General features: G+C 39.5%; 1 protein-coding gene across 3 annotated transcripts in view; it reads left to right on the top strand.

The window, feature by feature from the left end:
* The window catches only part of FAT3 (FAT atypical cadherin 3), a 765,373-nt gene that overhangs the window by 517,737 nt on the left and 226,387 nt on the right, over positions 1–21,249 (top strand). The window lies entirely within an intron of this gene.

The following is a 21,249-nucleotide window of genomic DNA, read 5'->3' as shown; positions in this document are numbered from 1 at the left end:
TGCCAAGAAAACCCCAAATGAGATCACAAAGAGTCAGATGTGACTGAACATCAATAACAACTTCTTGTCATAGAAGTTCCCTGATGACAGACTCTGGAGCAGGCTTATTTACATTGTGGTCACACACCTTAAGGCTTTTTGTAAGTGGATGAGGAGTGACAAAGAGCTAACAGTGATAGATCCGTGAAAATTTCACATGAAATAAAAAGTGGTTCCCTAAGCTTGCTTCATATAGCCCTAACACAGAAACTAATAGTAGTTATTTTATAAATATAGGTTAATAGCTGGAAAGTATTAGAGGCTCATGGATCCATAGCTTGAAGGAACATCAGACAGCATCTAGTTCAATCTCTCTCCTTTTTCAAATAAGGAAACTGAAATCCAAAGAGATTTCATGTCATATGTGGTATCAAACAGGAAGTAACTGACATAGGTAGGCTAGGAAGGGAGGACTTCTGAAACCCAGTACAACATTCTTTTCAATAAATCATTCTCCATCTTTGAGAAGAATGAAGAATAGGTGAGGTTGGTCAATGAGGGCTTTCTATGTGATCTTAAGCGTGGTCTTAGACTTTAGCTAAATAATTTTAGTCCTTCTTCACTGAATTAGGCTGAGAGAAATTCTTTCCCTTCATCTAACTTGGTTTTCTTTTTAGGAAGAGGGGAAATATTTATCAACAACAGAAAGTATCATCAGAAAATACTTATCATCAGCTATCAACAAGAGTGTGTTCTAAAGGTTTATTGCAAGATGCTTATTAATTATTGCAATAGCTGCATGCATGAGGAGTTCTTGGCAATCTTTTTTTTTTCTTTTTGCCTTTTAGTACCAGTAAACGAAGTAAACTATGGAGCAGACATCCTTTCTAAGGCTCCGATGGTCTATATTTGTCTGCTTTTGCAGAATCTTTACATATATATATATGTAGATGTGTGTGTGTGTGTGTGTGTGTGTGTGTATTCAGATGGCAGAATTGTCAATACTGGATAAAAACTGAAGGTCCATTTAAATACCTTGTAAAATTACAACTCAATGGATAGTCTATTAGAAAAAAATTTAAACCATACCTTGGAGAGTCCAAAGGCAAATATTTCTTTGGACAAATGTGTTAGACTTGAATTACCTGGATGTTTGTGCACTTGCCAGTGAATTCAGGAGATAACAATCCGCGCCTGTAGATGTAGCCTGTGATTTCCAAGTAAAATGTTCCCAACAGAGGCCTTGGCCACTTGCTGAGAACAGCTGTCTCTGCTAGGTTATAATCACAGTGCCCTAAGGTTATTTGCGCATCTCTAAGTAATGAGGCCCCTATCACCCTCCATTGGAGATATGTTTATCTTATAAAAGGTTTCAGTCAAACTGAACTCACATTTCACTTGTTCTTATTCCCTGCGAAGAACCTTTCCTGCTAAATTGGAATGCAAGTCTATTTCTATTATTTCTCTCCTTGTTTGAGATTTTGGAACAGCCACAAAAGTCGTGTCTCCCTTTGGATTGATTGGCCAGTTTTTTTGGTGACTACTTCAGCATTTCATATTAATCGGGATGGTGGGCATGGAGAGAGGAAAAGGAAACAGGAAGCTGCCGTAATGCTCTTAGTATTTTTTATAGTCTGAAAACTTCTGATAATAGTACTATCCAAGAACAAGTTCCTGATGAGTAAAAGAGTTCCAAAATGGAAATGTTGGATTTGTAGGGGAAAGAGGGACACTATGAAGTTGAGGCAGAAGTGGGACACCCTCCCCACTAAGGTTCTGATTGTTGATTACCTCACAGAGCTCGCCATTTTGGTCAGGTACTCTGCTCTCCGGTCTGCCAACCCTCCTCTCCCTTCATCTCTATCCCCTCCCAGTGTGCCCTCAAGTGTATGCGCGCGCGCGCACACACACACACACACACACTTAAGTTCTAACCATGGCTTGTTCTGTGAAGTTTGGATTCAGACAGAGGGCGCACTTGAGGACCTAGAGGGCCACATGTGGCCTTGAGTCTGAAGTTTCCCCACCCCTGCGACTAGAATTAAGAGGGATTGGGAAAAGCTTCCTGTGGGATGTGGGAGTTTCACTGAAACTTAAAGGAAGTCAGGAAGTGGAGATAAAGAGTGAAAAAATTCCATGCAGGAGGGACAGTCGTTTGGAATTCCTAGAGTTAGGAACTGGAGTGGCTTGTTCGAGGACTAGCGAGGAGGCCAGTGTCACTGCTTGGAAGACTGTGTGCAGGGGAAAGGTGGAAGTGGATTGGAGCTTTTTCCACTACTCCATGCTGCCTCTGTTTGTACTGGAGGTCAGTGAAGGATTTACCCATTAACATGAGGAATAATGGACAAAAAAGAGTGTTGGACTTGGAGTCAGAAAGATCTGGTTTCAGATCTAGCCTCTGCTATTTGCCAGCAGTGTGGCCCCCATGCAAGTCACTAAGCATCTCTGAAACTGAGGAAACTCCCTCAGATGGCTATTACAGATGGGTGGTCATCTGCACTCGTAGAGGGATTTCCTGCTCCAAAATCTCATTTTCTGTGACAGGGCTTCTTAAACTTTTTCTACTCACATTCGCATAGGGGCCCCACAATTTATGGGAAGAGCAAGGCCAGTTGAATTCTTTCACCAGGGCCATGCTTGTGGTAGTCATTTATTAAATGTTTGCTGAACTGAACCACTGTTAGTTCCATCACTGTCTAGGAGCAACATGACTCCTCCAGAGAGAGGAATTTCAGTTGCTTTTAAGTCATGTCCAACTCTTCGTGACCCCTTTTGTGTTTTTCTTGGCGAAGATACTGCCGTGATTTGCCATTTCCTTCTTTAGCTCATTTTATAGATGAGCAAACTGAGGCAAATAGGTTTAAGTGACTTGCTCAGAGTCACACAGCTAGTGTCTGAGGTCAGATTTGAACTCACCAAGATGAATTTTCCTGACTCCAGGCCCAGCACTCTATCCACTGTGCCAACCTAGCTACCCTTGGCTAGAGGACTAGATCTGGGTATAGAGGACACAGCACAAATTATCAAGAGTACAAAAAAGCTACATGTTTGACCTGATTCAGGACAGGTGAAAATATCTCCTGAGCTTTGAATTTCAGTCCATTGTGCCTAATACGCATAGGTAGCCTGTGTAATGAACCTTTGGGTTACTGGCAGTTACATTTATTTTGCAAGAATTTCTTGCCAGGCTTAGTCTGACAAAATTTTAGGACAGAAAAGACATAAAGCCTTACTTGGTATAAGACCTAATTGCTGATCTCGGGCTTCCCTGATGGTAAGACCTCCTGAGTTGGCATGTCTTTCAAGTATATGAGAGAATGATTAAGTTTTATTTACATCTCTTCATAAAGTGTTAATTTTTCAGTAAGTGCCCTAAGGCAGTTTTTCAGAGTTGTAGAGTTCAATAAGCCACATTCCAAAATGAATAGATCAGTAAACATGCTCTGGAAGGAACAAACCAGGATTCTAGATCTGTTTCCCCAGAAATCTCAGGGATGGAATAGGAAAGCAACCACAAGGATTGGGTATATTAAAAAGAACAAGAAAGTGACTAGTTAAAACGGGGCAAAAGGGATGAAAAATGTTTAAATATTGGAGGGATAAGGAGACACGTGAGAATGCTAGCATGGAGTGCTGAATATATGGCTGGCCTTATATTCAAGTCTAAAAGACTTGACTTCCAGGTCTGAGTCTGATGCATACTAGCCGTGTGTGATCCTAGCTGAGCCACTGAATATCTTTTCTCGATGCCCCAAGGCAACTCTAAGATTATCATTTAGGGACATGTTGATGATCTTCATCAGTGGGGAGAGTTTCTCTACCTAGAGTTCCGTATACCAAAAAGATCTCAGGTCACTCCATCCCAACCTCCAAATAAAGTCATTACACCCAGAGAAAAAGAAGTTAGAGCAAAAGATGAAAAGTGAGTAGAAGCTGAAATAGATGTGAAGTGAAAGAGTGTGAAAGCTGGGAAGTAAAAAGCAACCCAAAGGAAAGGTAATGCCCCAAGTGCATTTTAGTTCCTAAAAGATTAAGGCCTTTGAATTTCTTTGGCCTCCTAGACCAGTTCACCAGGATACTTAGGATGCTAATTGGAGTGGTCTCTCAAAGAATCCAGCCAATAAAAGCAATCTTTACTTGGGATTAGCTCTTTCCTAAAGCTCTGTAGAGATTGAAATACACTGGGACCTGAAACATTTATTCCATTATAAGATGAGGCTTTTTAATTCTCTCAAGAAGAAACCCTTGGGAACATTTATCATTGTCTGTTCTGCCAATGTTTAAATTAAGGGGAGTTTTCTCAAGTGTTGGGAAAGCCAGCTTGTTTTCCCTAATTTTAGTGCTAAGAAAGGCCATTAAGTCTGACCATGAGATAAACCAAAAGAGCAGTAACTTGAGAGTCAGAAGACCTGAGACCCAGATCTGCTCATCCATTTCCTCAAATATGAATTGTGTACCAGTTGCATGCTTACTCTTTGCAAGCCTTACTCTTCGGGCAGATCTAATACTGGAACAAGGAAGTTGCTTCAGTTGCTCCCCACTCCACCCCCAGTGAGTGGTTCCTTCCTTACCCCAACCCCTTCCATCCCAGACATCTCCTCCTGAAATAGTAGATTTCCAGGATGGCAATGTAAGATGCCCTCAAGTTCCATTTTTAAATAAATTGTGCTTTTAAAATCTATATACATTTTTTGTGCCACTGTACTTTCTCATTTGCTTAGGGCAGCTAGGTGGTGCAGTGGATAGAGCACCAGTGCAGGAGTCAGGAGGACCTGAGTTCAAATCTCATCTCGGACATTTGACACTATAGCTGTGTGACCTTGGACAAGTCAATTAACCCCAATTGACTCATCCTGGGTCATCTCCAGTCATCCTGATGAATATCTGGTCACTGGATTCAGATGGCTCCAGAGGAGAAGTGAGGCTGGTGACCTGCACAGCCCTCCCTCACTCAAAACAAAGTTAAATGCAAGTCATGTCATCATTTCTCTGATGGTATGGTCTTATTTGGCAACAAAGGATGAACACACACACACACACACATTTAATTCAAGCACAGTTTTTTTAAAAAATGTTCCCCAGTCCAGGGACATTTTATAGTGGATAATAGTACTGGACTAAGAAACTGGGAGAGCTGAGTTCTAGTCCTAGTTTGCCCCAGAGGACAAAACTGGAAACATAAAGACAAATAGTGGGTATAGTAGCCAAGAATGGGGGACTCAGTCAGGAAGACCTGAGGTCAGATCCTACCTCAGATGGCTGTGTGTGACCCTGGATAAGTCATTTAAATGTCATCAGCCTCAGTTTCCTCATCTGTAAAATGGGGATAATACTGACACTACTCTCCCAGGATTGTTGTGAGGCTAAATCAATAAAATAAATTTGTAAAGCAGTTTTCACGCCATAAAGTGCCATAAAAATGCTGTCATTATCCTCCTTGGTTTAACTTCCCAAATGCCAAGAATAGTGACTGGTGCCTCATAGCTGCTTTATGGAGTGCTTAGTGAATGCTAGGTGAATGAATGAATGAATAAGGAATACTTACCTTTGATGAGGAGCTATCAGGGGAAAAAAAGCGTCTAGTGCTGCTCTGATTTTTTAGTGTAAGAGAGTGACAGTAATGAGACCATGAGTGTTTGGTTGACTTCAGCAAGAGGAGATAGGAGAGTTTTCCTAAAATCAAGAACAATTTTTCTAAGTCCTACAGGGAAAATAAAGTTAAATCCTTTATATTTCAGAGGTGGTAGGAAATTGCAGTTTTTTAAATACTTTTTAGTTTTTCTTCCTGAATCAGAATAGAGGGCTGGGCCTGTAATCAGGAAAGCCTGAGTTCAAATTTGGCCTCAGACACTTCACTAGTTGTGTGATCCTGGGCAAGTCACTTAACCTTGTTGCTTCAGTTTCCTCATCGGAAAATTGGGGATAATAATAACACCTACCTCCCAGGGTTGTTGTGAGGATCCAATGAGATGGCAGTTATTAAATGCTTGGCATATGGTAATCTGGTAAGTGCTATATAAATGTTAACTATTATTATCATAATGTACTGAAAGCATAGCTTAGACTTTACACATATGATTGGTCATGGTGGGGTACAAGAAAGAACTCTTGTCCTTTGAAGTCACGTCAACCCAGTTGGAACTGATTGGATATTTGCGAGGGAAGAAAGAGGGAAGACCCCAAAATAATGAACAGTAGGAGGATAAGGATAGAAGTAGTGGTGTAGGAATTAGGAGGGGAGGGCTATAAATGCTATTTGTCTATTCTATTTTGCATTTCATAGGGCTTATGTTACTTTTTCACGTGTCTTTCTTTCCTTAGTAGAGTATAAGCTTCAAGAGGGTAGGGACTTAATTATTTTCACATCTTCCCCAGAACCCAGCATGGTTGAATAAATGAATGAATGATAGCCCAGAATGATTCTAGGAGTTAATTTATTCTGCCCATTCCAAGGCATTGTTCCTCTCTCTTTCCTCGAATGGCATTACCTTACCCCATGTTCAGTTAAATTTGTTTTCTTGTCAAGGTTGAGACTAATTAGCATTATTCAGGACTTTAATGGGTCTAGCTTGAAGTGTCACGGGGAATGCCTTTATGTTTTACAAGAAAAATTTAAAGGAAAAAAACCTAAATGTAGGGTAGATACCAAACTAGCCACCGGTTCCATGACATATAATATCAACATGTACAAGTAATAATTACACACTAATTACAATCAGAATAGAATCATGTTAATTTTCTCTAAGAATGAAAGAATGACATAGTGAGCACTCAAAATCTGCTGCCAGATTCTGTATTAACAATTAGTTGTTTGGGAGACACTGAATTTCTCAGACACTGAACAATAGGGATAAAAATGTCTTTTTAATCTTGGTGGCATGTTTATTTGGCTATTTGGTTTTTAAATAAGTATCTTATGCACCTACCCATTACAAGCTATTAGTCCAAATGGGATAATTATAAACTACTGAAAGTTTATAAGAATGCTTTGGAAAGTGTTCTTCTGCCCCTCTCTCTATTCTGAATGAGAGGTAGGGGGGACGTTTAATCTGGAACCATCAGGAAAGGAGATTGATTGAATCAAGTGTCTTCCCCCCAGCCGTGGGATCCAGGACCAGCCCAGCCACTGGTTGGTTTCCTCATTGCTGAAATGAAATGTCACATCATTACCAAACTACCCTCTCCTCAAATCGATATATGTGTGGGGAGAAATTAATAATTTGAATGAGTCATTATTCAAATTAGGAAGTGTTTAATGAACGTGGAATAGCAAGAATTAGGGATTTTCCATTCTGGGCCATACAGTTCTTCTCTAGGTAGCACCCACCTCTCCCACCAGATCTGCCTTCAAATCCTTTCCGCGTTTTTCTTACACACATTTCTTTAAATGTGTTTGTTTTTAACAAAATGCCAAGTTGCTCACTAAGGGTCCCTTATTCAAAGACACTGGTCACATATTTCTTATTTATTGGTAATATGAAACTGGAATAGTAAAATCAAAGGACATTATCCAATCATGGGGTTATATCTTCTTCCAAGAGACCATATTTAAAAGGAGAATGCAGGTGTGACACAGACTTCTCAATTATACAAACCTTTCAAGGTTTCAGAAACACTTTACGTACATTATCCATTTTTGTACCTGTTTTAGAAATGAGGAAAACTGAGGTTTAGAGATGCGAAACTGCTTGACTGGGCTTAGATTCAAATGGGACAATGTATGAAAAGTGTTTTACAAATAGTGAAGAAGCATTTTGTAAATATGAGTTCTTTTTATTTTCACATCACAATAACATACCACTTTTTAAGTTATTTGTGGTTCTTTAGAGGAATTAAATGGCTCAGACTCTAAGGACTCATGATCCTCTGGTATCCTTTGATCTTTCTCCATTTGCACATTCTTATTAAGGTTGCCATGCTTTGTTTTCTCATTGAAGCCTGAGGCTCTCAGGGTTAGGACAGAAGAAGGAATCTCTTCCCAGGTCAGTTTTCTTTATTGGGAACTGGCTACGCAGTAATCCAACTCCTCTCTGGCAGTTTAGTAATTCTGTGATATGTGTGATGAATTCTTGGTTAAATAACATAATTTAGTTAAACGAAAAGGAAAAGAGAAATAAAATACATATCAGAAACAGACAAGGAAAATTCATTAGCGTTGGCAGACTGCCATGTTCCCCCCATTCATCTCAGTTAACCACACATGCTATAGGCTCTAACGTTGAATACAAAAAACAACCACCAAACCTAAAATGTGGCTGTGTGAACCAGTAACATATGTTTCAAAACCCCAGACAATTATTACCATACATAATACCATTTTGCATTTGTATGGGTGCTTTGTCCTAAAGGGCACTGATCTTTTTGCAAGCTAGAATGTGAATTCTTTGTTCATAGAGTTACAGAAAAGGTTCATCTTATTAAATAATTAAGGTCCTTTTATTAAACTATAAGTTATAAAACTGTAAACACTGGAGGGCCCCTGCCTCAGTTACCTTAATATTTCATCTTGACAGATAGCATAGTGTTCTTTACATAGTGAATAATCAAGCAATCAACCATCAATGGTTATTGAGTACCTACTATATGCCAGGCACTGTGCTAAGCTCTAGGCACTCAGAAAGAGGCAGAAGACAGTCCCTGTCCTGAAGGAGGTTATAATCAATAAATATTGCTCAGTGAATGAATTTTTATTTTTGCCTCTCCTGTGTAGGGTAGGGACTTGACTAAATGATTATATTTGGAAGCTGTGGCTGGAAGGAACCTTAGATGTCATATAATCCAGTCCCTCAATTTTGCATATAAATAAACTGAAATAGGTAGAAGAGGTGATTGAAATCAGGTCTTTAGACTCCAAATCCAGTATTCTTTATATACATTTGTACTCATGGATACAGTTTTACATATGCATTTGCAAATATATTTGTGGATGAAGTACTTATATATATATGTATATATAGACATATTCATACGTGTGTGTGTGTATGGATTATGTATCATGAAAGACACCATAGCTGGTGGATGGAAACCTGGACTCTGCGAGTGAGTAAGACATATGATCTATATACTTATATATGTGTGTATCCACATACACACATATATATTTTCACATATCTCTATATAGTTTACATGTATCTGTGTGTGTGTGTGTGTGTGTGTGTATATATATATATATATATATATATATATATATATATATATAGTGAGAATGTTTCTTCTTTAGTCATAATTATGATTCCATTAAGCAATTACTTGTTAAGCATATGCTATGTGATAGTAAACTGAAAAAAAAAAAAACAAACCATCTTATTTTCAAAGACTTTTCCTTTATTTTAGCATCCTGCCCAGCTGGGAAAGGTGTTTTTCAGCACTATAATTTGCTCAGTATATCTGTCCTTTGAAATTTCTCTGTCATATATCAGCACTCACCCCCACAAGTATATTGAGTGAAATCACTTCTAAGGAGGAAGGCGATGGATTATTTTCATACCATTGTAAATTCATTTGGATTCCATATATTCAATTAAACAAGCAGGAAGAATTTGGATCAGGAGTTTTTATTAGCCTAGGGCCCAAGAACTTGATTTATTTTAATATTTCAATATTAAAGTGTTTCACAAATAATATTTCATTTTAATCTCATATAGGATTATAGATTTATAAACTTTCTAAGGAGGAGATCATAAGTTTCACCAGTCTGCCTGGGGGTCCAGAACAAACAGAGGGTTAGGAATCCATGATTCGGATGATGAATTTCTTGTGTTACAATTTTACTTTTTAAAAAATGATGGCAGGGAACACATCTAAAATGTGACTTTGTGCCCAGAGATGACATGGTCTTCCTTTTAAATGTTACTGAGATTAGTGCCCCAGTGCATGCTAATGAGTTATTACATGATGATGATGGTGATGATGGTGATGGTGGTGGTGGTGGTGGTGATAATGATGACACCTAACATTGCAGCATGTTGCAACAGACAGAGTGCTAAGTTTAGAGTGTGGTAGACATGAGTTCAAATTCTACCCTTAATCTTTATTATATGAGACAATAATATTATTGTTATTATTTCATGGTGATGGGATAAGGGAAGTCTTTGCCTTCTATTTGGTAAGTGTTCAGCTGCAGATCGAAGGTCTGGAGAAGGCTCCTATTTCTGGAGAAAATTCCTCAGTTGCCAGGGTTACTTTATAACAGAGTCACTTAATCATTTTTCCAAGTTACAAAGGTAGAGAAAATGATAGAGAGACAAAGACTGTGAACAAGGTGTAAACAAACCTGGCCTCTAGATTTTTCACACTAGGGTTTTTAAAACACTCAGATTTTACAGTTAGAAAGTTCAGTTGCATCTCAAAAATAGCTGTTTAAAAAGAAAAGTTGATGTTGCCGTTTTATGGACTATCCATGATCTCTGTGACAAATTTTCACAGTTTTTGCCTCAAATAAAACCTTATTTTTTTTCCATAGCTAACATTTCATGCTTGACACAGCAGTCTGGAATCTTTGTACCTTTTAAAACCAGATGCCATTGTTTAGGTACAAAACAAGGAATTTATGCTGTTTCTAGACTAGAATGCAAGAGGTTGAGGTACGGTTCCTAAAGTTTTTGTCTTGGTCATAAAGTCAAAACTAAGGATGACATTCTTGAATTGCTAATGATGTTGAAGGCAAGGTAATCAATCAGAACCACTGAGCTGATGGGTGTTCTTTGCTTCCCCCATCATGAGGAATGTGGATATTGAATTTTAATGTCAATGATGAGAGATGAGCACAATTCAGAACAAGGCACTGATTACTCACAGCTGGATCGCTGTTTCAACTATGGTTCCTACTTGGCTAGCATGAGTCCAAAGGTCAACAGATAGCCCTAGATCCTTTGTAGCCATAACCTGTAGTCAAGAGAAAGGAGGAAGAGGGCTAAGGGACCAAGAAAGAAATAATTTCTTATTATCATCACCTCTTTTCTCTTCTATCCTTGCATTTGCCATTCTTCTTTCACCATGAAGTTGATGGTAAGATTAGTATTGGGAGAAGCGTAAGAGATCTATACCTCTGGACACCTGGAAGAGCACTCCATTGTTTCAGGGGATCCATCCAGTAGCTACACCCATCTGTTATGCTTAACTACACCTAGCACATGACCAAGGGTAAATGCTACTCAGTAATATCCTTACATTTGTAGTTATCTCACTCTTATTTTTATAACTGAACTCAGCCTCCAATCGTCATGCAGAATTATGTTTGAAATGGTGAAGGCTTTCAGCACTTGAAGTAACACTTACAGAAAATGTGAATGTCATGGCAGTAGATTACACAGCTGTGACTCAGAACACCCACAGGGAGAGAAATCAGCAAAAATGATGCCATCCTTACAAGTAGCACTTCTCTGACCAGAACTGTACTTAGAGCATTCTGAGTTTTCTTTTGTTCAGGCTGTTTCCCAGCGAGGTCATTACACTCCTCCTGTCATCACAACAGAAATAATAAAGCAGCCGTCTTTAAAGTAATTGCACAGTTCAAGCCATCGTTCTTTTCCATCCCCCTCCTCTTTATTGAGTATCATTCACTTGGGACTTGCATAATTTCTCCCTAAATTGGGGGTTTGCACGTGTAATTATATAAAATGATATGTTTGTTTACATCTGAGTCAAATTCAAATTCTAGACTGTGATTTATCTTTGAAATTCAGTTTCATCATGTCAGTCCCCAATTTATTACATCGGATGACTACACAGTTACTCACACCTGTGGAGATGAGAGAATGGTCCGGTTTTTGCCTCATATGATTTATCAATCAGACAGAACCATTGTAGGGCAGTTGTGATTTCCATTAGCTCACTGATGTTCAAGGATAGCCTCCTGATCAGTCATACAACAAGCATTTATGAGTTATCACTAATGAGAGAGACAGAGACACAGAGAGAGAAAAGAAAGGAGCCTCTCTGCTCAAGAAGTTAATATTTAATTGGTAGAGACATATTTAAGCATGTACAGAACAAAATATGCACAAAGTTAAGGAAGAAGGGTACCAGCTACTTGAAGGATGAGAGCAGGCTTCATGTATGGGTGTATGGAAGAAGATTTTGTTATGCTTTTTAGTTTAATTTCTCAGGGTCTATGGCCTTGGGAATGTCTAGTTTCCATGTGTTAGATAATAACTCCCAGAATAGCCCCAAGGATTCTAGATAGTAGTTCCCAGATAGACCGTCCTACTGAGGCTGCGCCTTGAGATAAGGGGTGACATAATGCAACATTTACTACGCTTGCTCAGAATGATGGTATTGCTAAAGTTAACTTGTGATCTTAATGTTGGCAAGATGCCCTTGTCTTCTGCCCTATAAAGCATGTGGGCACTGATCAGTGAGTGGGGGGAAGCCATGGGGAACCCATAAGGGAATCAGTGTGTGCCTCAACCAGCTCCTATTGAGGCTTGAAGGGACTTAGAGTAGTATACAAGCTTGTGCCTGTCTCAGTTGATTCTACTGAGACATAGGGGTAGTTGCACCCCATTTTTATTGGCCCCAGTGAGAAGGGTGATTAGGGAATGCTGTAGGAGCTGGTTCTCCCTCAACCCTTTGAGAAGACTAGACTAGAATAAAGCTGATTATTAATCCCTCCAAAGGTGTCTGCTTGTCTGACAAGAGTGAACCTGTTAGAGACTGGAGTCTGATACCTCCAGTGCTTCCTGTATGTTATTTGTGAAACAATGGGGTTGTGCTTGAGCTATGTCTCAAAGAAAGTGGAGGGATTCTCTGAGGCAGAGATGGGAAGGGATTGTACTCCAGGCATAGGAAACAACATGGAGACAGGAGCTGGAATGTTATGTATGAATAGTAAGCATTTTTTAAGTATCTACAATCTTCCTATGCTGAGCACTGGCGATCCAAAGAAAAACAGAGAGACCCTGTTTAAGGAGTTTATGTTCTAGTCATAGAAAGAGAGAAAAAGCCAGTTTGACTTGACCATACAGTACAAGAAAGGGAGTATATAGAATGAGCCTAGGAAGAAAAATTGTTGAACTCAAGTTGTGAAAGGCTTTAAAAGTCAAACAGGGAAGTATATATTTTATTCTAGAAGCAATAGGGACTTACTATAAAGAATAGGGAATAGATGAGTGACAAGGTCAGTTCTGGCTTGCGGAAAATCACTTTGGCAGTTAATGTAGGCTGAACTTCAGTAGAAAGAGACTTGGGGCAAGGAGACCAATTAGGAAGCCATTGCAGTGATCCAAAAGAAGTGATAAAAGTCTTCAGGAGAACTAAAGCAGGGGCGGTATGAGTCTAGAGAAGAGACTGGACACATGAGATGTTGAGGTAGAAAATAACAAGATTAAGCAGCCAACTGGATATGTAGGGTGAGGAGTAAGGAATAATGGTGAAGTTATAAACTGGAGAAATTGGGGAAATTGTAGTACCCTTTGACAGAAAGCTATCTGCTTTTGCAAGATCACTTGCTATTATCTTTTTCCTTTGATTTTAGATTTTTATACTAACTCCTTCTGATTAGGAGGTTGAGTTATCAACTCTTCTTATTTCTTTCTGACTCTGTGACCCTGACTTGCTTCCTTCCTCAGTTCCCTGACAAATAAAAGGGATAAGACCTCTCAAGTTCCTTCTGGCTCCAAAGGTCTGGAATGCCACTCTGTTTATGCCAATCATGCAGAGATACTAAGCCACATTGAATTAATTTGTGTTTATATATTTTTCTTATTTGTTCTTTGTGTTTAGCTACCAGTGTATAATTATACTCTAGACCCAGGAGTCTCTAGAAAGATATTTCAGATATTTTAGCCCTATCATGCCTACTCTCTGAACACTGAGCAAAGGAATATTAGAAATAAAGTGGATCAACATCCAGATTAAAAAGGATGGAAACTTGGCAGTCAGGACTCTCCATGTCACTTGCTACTTTTTCCACTTATCCTTTAGTTAAAGGCAACAACCTCTGATCCCCTCTTCAGTTATGGCTTGCTTCACTATTCATTAGCAGAAGTAGAGCAGCAAACATTTATTAAGCATTTACTGTATGTCAGGCACTGTGCTAACCATTAGGGAGGAATTACAAAATGAAACAAAATGAGAGATCTTCCCTCAAATAGCTTGTACTGTAGTGGGAGAAGTCAATATACAAAAAATGATGCTGAAAAGCTAAAAAGTAGAGAGGCAGGCTCTAAGGGGGCCAGTAGCTGTGCAGGAGCATGCTGTTGAAGTCCAGAAATTGAGGCAAAGCCAGGTGGCAAATGAAGCCTGGTCATCCTGGGCGCTTCCTCAAAATGGTGATCTTGGGAGGAACTCAACAGTGGAGAAGGGGGCAAGCATGGTGGAGAATGTTCCTGTGTGAAAACAGTCCAGGGCCCAGTGGTTAGTCTAAGGTGAAGGGATTGTAGTCAATAAGGTAATTGAGACATAGTGGCAAAGTTCAGGAAGTCAGAAGCAATGCCAAGAGCGGATCCAGCCATTCTTCTTGGTTTGTTTGTGGTTAGTGGAGCAATGGAAAGTAGGCCAGAGCAGGCCAAGTACAAAGTAAGCCCCTCTCCACCCTGCTTTGCTATTTTGCCTTGTCTGTCCCTCTATCTCCTTAAACTTTCCTCTCTTTTTTCTTGCCTGGACAAGAATGTCATCTCCCACAAAGATTCTTGTATTTATCACCAAGCGTAGCCACTTTCCAACGAGGGCTAAGGACTGAAAGCTAAAAGGGATGCTACAGCCAACATGTCTAAAATGAGCCTTATTGGCCTCCTCATTGAGCACTTAGTAAATGTTTGTCATCGATGTTGATATTAATGGAACCACTACATGACAGTTAGCCCCTTTGGCAAACTCTTAATTAACTTGCCATCTCTTTGGTCCTTCCTGTCTAGTAAGTCAGAAAATGCCATCAGTTCTTTCTTTTTAATGACTTGCATACATCCCTTCCTTTCATTCCCACTGTCACTACCCTAATGCTGGTCCTTAATTCCTCCTTCTTGTCTCCTTATACCTGCTGCTCTATTTCCTGTTTTATCTATTGGCACCCTCCAAATCCTGTTTGTCTTCCATCCTGATACCAGATTAACAAAACTAAGGTGCACCTTTGATTGTTCCCTCTACCTTCAATGACTCCCCATTATCTTCAGGACAAAAGGACCTAGGATATACTCAAAAGAACCTAGCTTTGAATCCTAGCTCTACAACATACTAACTGTATGACTTTGAGGCCTCTCTGGGACTCAGTTTCCTCATCTGTAAAATGGGGGTGTTGGTCTTGATAGCCTCTCTAAGATTCTTTCTACCTCTATAACTATAATCTTTTGAACTTCCAGTCTTACTCTTCATTATTTCCTTGTACAAGCCCTTGGCTCTAGCTGAATTTGTCTCTTTCTTCAGTAAGAAGCCCATCTTCTTTCCCCCGTCTCACCACCTTTATTTGTACCATTTCTCTAGCCTGAAAGATTTTCCTGCCTGTAATTCTATCTTTCTAAATTCTATCCATTCTTAATGAATGAAGCCTAATGAATGAAGCCTTAATGGATGAAGCCTAAAGTTCCAGATTATGATACCCAGGCCAGTTCTCTCTTCTGAACTTAGTCCTTATTGCCTGTGGCATTCATTTGCTGATTAATCCCTTACAATCTTATGATATTTCTTGCATTTTTACTGAATGCTATTGTTTAAATTATAGTTAAGCCTCAGGTCTCCAGCTATATTGTAGGAATTATCATATGCTTTTCTACACCCAATCATAAGTGTTTGTGGCTTGACTGGAGCTGCATCTTACTAAGCTTGTAATAGTAATGGTAGTAGTGATGGTGGTGGTAGTGGTAGTGGTAGTAGTAGTAATAACAAAAATAATTATGGCAGCTAACATTTATTCAGTCCTTTAAGATTTGCAGAGTCCTCTACAGGGTTCTTTGTAGGAGCCAGGTGAGCATGAATTTAAGAAAGGCAACGTGATTTTATGTTTTTTGAGACTAAGGTTAAGAGGCAACATGATATGGTGGAAAGAATGCTGAATCTAGAAACATAGAATGTAGATTCAAAATCAGTCCTTCTACTTGTTACTTTTGCAGCCCTGGGTTAGTCACTTAACCGCTCTGGACCTCCGTTTCCTCATCTGTAAAAAACGTAGGAGTTGACCCCTTCCACCTATGTCTCCCCAGCAGGCATGGAATTAGAACAGCCTCATTCAAGTTCCTCTGCCCTTCTATTTGTAATATCAATACAGCAAGTGGTTCCTCATTTTCATTGTGTCCTTTTGAAGTATGGCTATCTACAACTTTTGTATATCTAGTACAATAGCATACATATGGTAGATTTTTTAAAAATAAAATTTTATCAAATCAATGAATGGATCACAAGGGAAATAACTCTTTAGGCCAATTATAAAAATTCCTGCAGAATGGGCAAATTTTACCTTGCTCTCAGGGAAAGAAAGAATCTACCCTACTTTAGGTTATACATACTTAGGTGGTCCACGGAAGTTCCCCTATGGTAAAGTAGTCATAATTTGTAAAGTTTTGTTTTTATGGTATTTTAAAAAATACATACTTGTTCTGCTGTCACTTAGAGTTGTAATCAGCATCAATATAGTTTGGGACTAAAAGTCCTGGATCAATATTTGTTTTCACTTTCCTGGCTTTAATCGAGTCAGTGTGGCACAGACATATACCATCTGAAGCCAGCAGCTTAGACAGTTTGTGACAATTGGGACCCTGTAATGGTTGAAAGAGACAGTGAAAAATAGTGATGGTGCTTTTTCCCATAGCTGTGATTGTAACTTAATGTACACTGAGTGCCACCATCCTGGGCACACAAAGAACTGAAGAATCAGGTTGTCCTTGTTTGGGATGCTCAGCAAAGTATGACTAAGCTGATTGTGAGACAGAAACTAAAATAAATGCTAATAGCAGAAATCAGAGTAAATTCTCCTTGACTGTGAGTGTGATTATAAAATCTAAGACTAGTCTCTGATTCATAAAATTAGATTTAGAGCGAAAGAGACCTTAGAAGCCATCTATTCTAACCCTTCATTTTACAGATAAGGAAACTGAGGCTCAGAGGAACTGAGGTTCAGTAACTTTCTCAGGCCCATGCAGCTATCAGGAATTATTTAAACCCAGGTCTTTGTGGCTCTGGATCTCGCATTCCATCCACTACGTCGTGCAATTCCAAAATCTCTCGGATTTTGGGAAATTTAGTTCTAGCTGATATGTCAAGTAAGATTCTCTGTTTCCCTCTAGAGGAAAGTAATGATTGATTAGTTCCTTTGGAGAGGAAAAGGTGCCCTTAGGCACTTTGAGGTGGAGATGGCTCTGGGAAAAGTGAAAGACAGTTTGCTATTTCCTGACACGCCGAGTTTGCTAGTTCCACCAAATCACTCTTTCAGCTCTTGTTCAGTTTCTTTCTTCTTTTTTTGTTCTTTTTCTATTTGCTTGAAAACTGAAACTGAAGGAGGCGGAACCCCACAAGAAGGAATTCTACACAAGTTTGCCTACCTCCCATCAGGGAGCAAGCAACATTGGGTTCTTTCCACAGCTCCACTGCTTTGAGGGCTGTCCCAGACTTGGCAGGAAGCATAGGTCCCTTTCTCTGAAGGTTGATAATTACATGAAACACATATTTTGGCTGAGGGCATGACGACAGATGAGGAGACATTCCATTTCTTTTTTGCACTCGAGAGTCCAGGTGGTTCTCCCAATTACACACCTGTGCTTTAAAAAAATAAATTTGCTAAAGAATTACCTTGAGAATGAATTAGGAGAGGAAGCTTGACTCTTCCCCAGTGGACTATGGAAGGAATGATTCAGTGTGAGAGGAACTTGAAATGATCTGAGTTTCCTCAGGGTGTCTGAGGGCAAAGGTCTTTCTGTCTTTTGTGTCTGGAAAAACAGCAGGCTGAGGCTGGAATTACAAGAACCTCCTTAAAGAAGTTGACTGCCCTTCTGCTATTAATAGCATTAGTACAGCTAGGATTCCTGATTTCCACTGTATCATCTTGGAGCAAAATGGCTACATGGAGGAGGTGGTGAGAATGTGTGAAGGCCCCTACTTCTATCCCTACTCGAGAGCAAATGAGGGAATGACTTTGCCACATTCAAGTGCTTGTATCCAGAGAGGCCTGCTTCACAACAGAGATACTCACTGAGTGACAGTGTGGTATAGTGGGAAAACACAAGACTTAGGAGGCAGAAAACCTGACCTCAAGGCCAATTCCTAATGAGTTCATGCTCTCCCTGGTGAGTCCATACTGGGGATGGGACCTCATATGAAATCTTCACTATTAGATGATCAAGTAATAGCATATTTTTAAAACTATAAAAACATCATAAAATGTAAAATTTTCTTATTTTGTGAACACATGAGACTTTTATGTGATGTGACTGCCCCACCATGATTCAGTCCTGGGTCATTTTGTCTTATCCTGCCATACGGTCTTGCTTGGTAATCTGGTCAGCTCCCATGGATTCCATTCTCTCCACGCTGATGAATCTCACATCTACTAACCTAAGCCCTAACCACTCTCCTGAATTTCGTTCAGCCTCATATCTCCAATTTCCTGTTGGACGTCTCAAACAAGATGTTCCATAGGACATGTTAAACTCAACAAGACCAAAACTGAACTCATTATTTTTCTCTTCAAACTCCCTTCTCATCCCACTATTCCTGTTGATAATACTGTCTTCCTACCAGATCAGTACCTTTTATTCCTCACTTTCATTCTGCCTCCTGAAATCCCTTGCCAAGTTTTGTTGGTTATACCTTTGTAATATCTGTATTCTTCCTTCTCTCTTCTAATATAGCCTCAATCCTGGTACGGACCTTCATCGCTCTTACCTGGACTGTGACAATAGCCTTCTGTGGTTGGTCTCCCTACTTCCATTTCTCTCCACTTCAGTCCATTCTCCACTTAGCTATCAACGTGATCATGTCACATCTTCACTCCATTCAATAAACTCCAGTGGCTTCTTCTTATCTCCAGGATCAACTATAAGACCATCTGGTTGGCGTTTAAAGTTAGGAGTGTCCTGGAGCCAGCTCATACCATACCCTGTATCCATATGCCATCAAAATTTCAATATAAGCATTTATACCTCTCCTATGCCTAGGATACTATTTTGCATTTCTGCCTCCCACCTTTCCTGGTTTCCTTCACATCTCAGTTCATATCCTACCTTCTAAAAGGGACTTTTTCTGATCCTTTTCAATATGTGTGCCTTCCCTCTGAGATTACCTCCAGTTTACCTTGTATATGTCTTACGTGTACTTACTTATTTACATATTGTCTACCCCATTAGACTGTGACTTACCTGAAGGTAGAGTGTCTTTTTCTTTCTATCCCCAGCACTTAGCACCATGTCTGATTCTTAGTAAGTACTTAATAAATACTTGATGAATTCACATAAATTTTTCTGGCCTTGCTCTATGATTCTCCCAGGAATTTCCCCTCCCCTGCCACCATTTTACAATCTGTTCCTCCTGATGTTCCGTTCTGTATTTTAAGATAAAAGATTCCATGTGGCACACTCCATGCCCTGTTTAGTTTGAGCCATGTAGAAAAAAAAAAAAGAGCAAAGCTAAAAAGAGACAGAGAAATATGTTTGTTTGTTTGTTTGTATTAAATCACTCTACCAGTCCTCCATATTCAACCTGTACATTCCATTGGTTCTGAGGATTTCTACAAACTCTCCACCATAACTGGAATGTCTTCCTTTCAGGTTCAGCTTGATGTTGTATCCCCATAAAGTCATCCATGATCTAATTAATGATTATCTTTGCCCCAGTTATATTGTACATATCCAGGTATATGTTGCCTTCTACCCCCACCCCTGCCCCAGAAGAATGTGAGGTCCTTGAAGGCAGAAATAGCTTCTCATTTTTGCCTTCATATTCCTGATACCTAGCACAGTGTGTGTTCGTCCTTTGTTGCCGAAGAAGACCATGCCATCAGAGAAATAATGACATGACTTGCACTTGACTTTGTTTTGAGTGAAGGAGGGCTGTGCAGGTCACCAGCCTCAGTTCTCCTCCAGAAATCTGAATTCAGTGACCAGATATTCATCAGGATGGCTGGAGATGACCCAGGATGAAGCAATTGGGGTTAAGTGACTTGCCCAAGGTCACACAACTAGTGAGTGTCAAGTGTCTGAGGTGAGATTTGAACTCAGGACCTCCTGACTCCTGCACTTGTACTCTCTCCACTGCATCACCTAGCTGCCCTTCACCTAGCATAGTGTCTTAATACTTGTTGAACTGAAATCATTTGCAGTTTTTAGGGGACATCTATTACTGTAACAAGGAAATGGCTTCCATGAATATCTGCCCTGTAGACTGTCTCCTTTTGAACAGACAACATTCCTTGAAGGGAAGGTCTTCACTGTTTGCCAGACACGCAAAAATCTTACATTCTCATGCTCTTTGAGTTATGAGTGTATCTAAATCACTTTTTAATTATTTTCTCTCTGCCATTTTGTGGATTCACAGTGCCATCAGTTACTTTGCTCCAGTTGAATAGTAACTCAGTTCCAAAATATTTCAAACCTATTTATAGCAGTCTGATTGATAACTCTCTAAATTTCCATTGCTTGAGCTCATGAAGGCTCCTCTTCCCCAAAGCTTTGTAACATTGAGCAATATCACCTACTCCTTAGGCTCAAGGCAGAGATTTTACATCAGGAAGGTTGTTTCTCTGCAACAGTAGGAAAGTTTAATAATGATGAAGATGGTTATAATAATACTTATTATTTATGTAGCATTATAAAAGTTTGCAAAATACTTTGAAAATGTTATCTCATTAATCCTGTAAGGTAAGAGTGTTTATTATCCCCATTTTACAGATTAAGGAACTGAGGCTAAGAGAGTTTACATAACTTGTCTGATTAGTAAGTATCTGAGACAGGGATTGAACTCAGGCTTTCCTGACTCCAAGTCCTCTCTGGTCTTGGAGTTCTATTTTCTGTAAAAGTGGTACAGTTACTATTCTACGATTTTTCTCCAAGTTGCCTCAATTCTCCTCTGCTTTTCCTCTACCTACTCTTCATCTATTCGCTCCCAGTATACCCACATCAGAATCTCTGGACCAACATCCTCAGCATTCATATGTTCCTCAAAGTCTCTTTTCTTCTTGTCCCTGTGATATCCAGCAGCAACTCTTATTTCTTCTACTTGAGACAAAGGCATGAAACTGGAGAAGGAGCTCCTCTGTGTGGATACCTGACAAAACAAAAGGTGTACATTTCACATAGTTCACTAGTAAAATATTTGGCTGAGAACTGGCTTGATATATCATTTTCCAGACCT

The sequence above is a fragment of the Notamacropus eugenii genome, chromosome 5 (genome assembly GCF_028372415.1).
Source record: "Notamacropus eugenii isolate mMacEug1 chromosome 5, mMacEug1.pri_v2, whole genome shotgun sequence".
Classification (NCBI taxonomy): Eukaryota; Metazoa; Chordata; class Mammalia; order Diprotodontia; family Macropodidae; genus Notamacropus; species Notamacropus eugenii.
This window is presented reverse-complemented; position numbering and strand designations above follow the sequence as displayed.